The following is a 3677-nucleotide window of genomic DNA, read 5'->3' on the forward strand; positions in this document are numbered from 1 at the left end:
TCAAAAGTCTATAATGGCAAAATAATTATTCTGATTATTATTATCATTAATAAATGTAACTCTATGAACATTCACGTCTTTTATCACATTGCTGTAGCATGCACAATATGATACTCAATGGTAAGCATTAGTTTATATTACTAAACATTAGATGTAAACATGCACGTTTATAAATATATCATCACATCAGTGGATAGCATGGCCAGTTTAAATGTCACATTTTTCATTGCTCAGCATAAAACGATCACATGAAACAGCCCTGCTGCCTGGGAGGGCAGATCTATACATTGATCTGCAACTATAATGTCTCTGGCAGACCATCGTATTATCAGTCAAAATTGAGTCCTTAAATCCTTACTTAACAATCCGTCTTCTTTGTATCCACCATTTAACAGACCTGTCTACTTACACTAAGCCGCTTCTGGCATATTTCAGTAGCCATCAATATGCTGCAATAAAATATCAAGAATAAAAACTTCTACGTCCCTTTTCCACAGACAGAATGCCGAAGCAGGTGCCCAATCTGGTATTGTTCCGCGTGTTACCACAGCAGAAAAGACGCCTGCATTGTACTCCAGGATAAACATAGGCCTATATTTGGTGTTTTTGTGTACTGCTAGTGTTTTGATACTCAGGAAATGTCTTTCACGTGCTGCACGTGGAGGTGTTAAATTAAGATCCACTTCATCGATTCAAAACGATGGGATGCAGTTACATGTTGGTTTCGGTTGAAGGTGAATTCATTTCATCTAGCGCTCTTTCCGTTATAAAGTGCGTTAGTGTTACTTTTTACAGAGTTAAGGCCTAAGTATACTTAATTCGTTTTTGTACTCGTACGCTAGCGTATTAGCTGCTCTATTTTTCCCTGTTAAGTCATGACTGATAACACATTTTTTGATCTCTTTTAAACCAAACTGAGCTGTCTCAAACCCTCTCGCTCACAAGCGCTTGTCAATGTGAGCGTCTGTTGTTGCAGTCTCCGCTATTTTGTTGTCGTTGTCCGTCACTTTAGTTTCGTTTTTTACTGCGAAACAACGGCCAGTGTTGCCACCATGTGGAAAAACTGATTACTGCAGAATAACTTCAGTGCGCATGTGCGACCTGAGCTTACAACAAAGGCCTACGCGCGGTTACAAAAATCGGGTGGTGCACGTACAGTACGTGCGCAATGTTCTGATGACAATTCGCATCACGCACTGTACTTAGTCCCTCGCGTACGCGTAAAAAGTAAAGTATACTTTGGGCTTTACAAGACGCTGTAAACGATTCAGTGAGTGAACGAGCTGTCCTGAATTCAGACTGTAAAATATGTGAATCGCGAACCGTACATACGCTGCAAATGATTCAGTGAGTCATCGAGCTGTCCTGAATTCAGACCGTGAAATGTGTGAGTCGCGAACCGATTCATGCGCTGTAAATGACTCAGTGAGTGAAAGAGCTGTCCTGAATTCAGACCGTGAAATGTGTGAGTGGTGAACCGATTCATACGCTGTAAATGATTCAGTGAGTGAAAGATCTGTCCTGAATTCAGACCGTGAAATGTGTGAGTTGTGAACCGATTCATTCGCTGTAAATGATTCAGTGAGTGAAAGAGCTGTCCTGAATTCAGCCGTGAAATGTGTGAGTCGCGAACCGATTCATGCACTGTAAATGATTCAGTGAGTGAAAGAGCTGTTCTGAATTCAGACCGTGAAATGTGTGACATTCATGCACAGGCAGCAACCGATTCATACCGTTTTGCCATTTTAAAGGGTTAGTTCACCCAAAAATTTAAATTCTGTCATTAATTACTCACCCTCATGTCATCCCAAACCCGTAAGACCTTCGTTCATCTTCGGAAAACAAATTAAGATATTTTTGATGAAATCCGAGAGCTCTCAGACCCTCCATAGACAGCAACACAACTGCAATGTTCCCAGGTCCAGAAACGTAGCAAGGGCATCGTTTCTTTTTAACTATAACTATCAAAAGAGTGATTTATTCACAAATTCGGCATCAAAAATACCTGACACACAACATGATTGCTGAAATATCCAGCCACATAGGCCAATCATTCCTGTCTGTCTAAAATAAAATATAAAAATAAAAATACCATAAGCCTATGTATTGAATGCTATTAATTTTATTTGTGATATATTGTAGTATATTTTATTTGTTATATATTATTAAATTACTTTATATAATTTTTTATTTTTTTTAATCTGGCAAGCAAAGACTGCAATGCCCTAAGTTTATGTAACAACACCAGTTAGCTACATCATCTTTCAGTTCTCACGTCACTGGAAACAGTAGGCCGGTTTTGATCCCTCGGCCAAGAAGTACCAGCTCCAGCGTGAAAACCAGCACCATTCCGGTGGAAAAGTGGGTTTAGCATTATGCTCCTGGAATTCAGAAGCATGAGGCATTTGTTTGAAGTGATATTCCATGGATTAAAAAAATGCCTTTCGGTTAAATAATGAAAAAAAAATATGGAATCCACAGGTCCAAAACCTCACTTGGAAGAGATATGGCAGAACAACCTCAAGATTCCTCTGCACTATTAAAAGTGAGGTGCAGATATGTGCAGCCTGTGCATGAATGTCCATAAATAGTGGAATACAAGCCAGGTCAAATGGTAAATGAGAACAGGTGTGTTTTTGACAGTCCATCAACTCTGTCTTTTAATATAGTTGTATTTGAGGCATGCATTAAGAAACAGATTTTTTGATGCTGGAAAAATGTTAAATTATTAAAATAAATATTATATTTTTATAATACAAGAAAGCGAAGAAAAAGAGACGGATATTAGAGAGTATTGAATGTGAAATAATATTCAAATTGCCATCCCACCTGTTGCAGGCAAGATTCCATGTGTCCTAAACTTCACGCTCTCTCACCTCCATCCAGAGAGTGCCGTCACTTGTAATGAACCTCTTCAGTAACTGTGCACCACTCCTGCTGTGCTAACATCTCTCCAGGAGACCTGCTTCACACACATCCTTCAGCTACAGCTCCTAATGTCCACACAAAATGTTCACGATGAGCAGGCCCACACAGAATCAGAAAGTCCACAGAAAGCGCTACAGAATTGAAATGCCTGTCATTCACAAAATTAAACATGTCTTCTTTCCCTGGCATATTTGATAGTGCTTTCAGCTACCAAAAAGTTCTTTTTAAAAGATGTTTAAATCAATTTAATTATGTTTTATGTTGTTTATGCATTATGTTTTGAAGCTTGAAAAATCCCTAAAATAATGATTTTGTATTTTTTTGTGTTCAAATGAAGAAAGTAGGTCTGGAACAACAGGGTGAGTAAATGATAACAGAATTATTATTTTTTTTTATTTCAAAAATTAATTTTATTTTTTATTTTATTTTTACTTTAAGGTCATCTGTGACATAAGGTCAGACTGTAGTTATGTAGTTATTTGGCATCACTGCACAATGATAAACTAAAAAAAAAAAATCATAATTGTAAGTCTGGACACTAATGACAAAGGATGTGGCGATTGTGTGAACTTTAATTTAAGCTTAACCGGAATTGCATCTGTGATTGATTATTAATGAAAACTCCAACCACACTGACAGCATGAAACAACATGTCAAAAAAATAACTGATGGGAATAACTTTCCAGGATGGCCTTGGATTTCCCACAAGCCAGGAAAGCTGTTCCCATCTCTTTATTAAGTTGGAAATA

This window comes from Sinocyclocheilus rhinocerous, unplaced genomic scaffold (assembly GCF_001515625.1).
Source record: "Sinocyclocheilus rhinocerous isolate Xijiao unplaced genomic scaffold, SAMN03320098_v1.1 scaffold222, whole genome shotgun sequence".
NCBI classification, from domain to species: Eukaryota; Metazoa; Chordata; class Actinopteri; order Cypriniformes; family Cyprinidae; genus Sinocyclocheilus; species Sinocyclocheilus rhinocerous.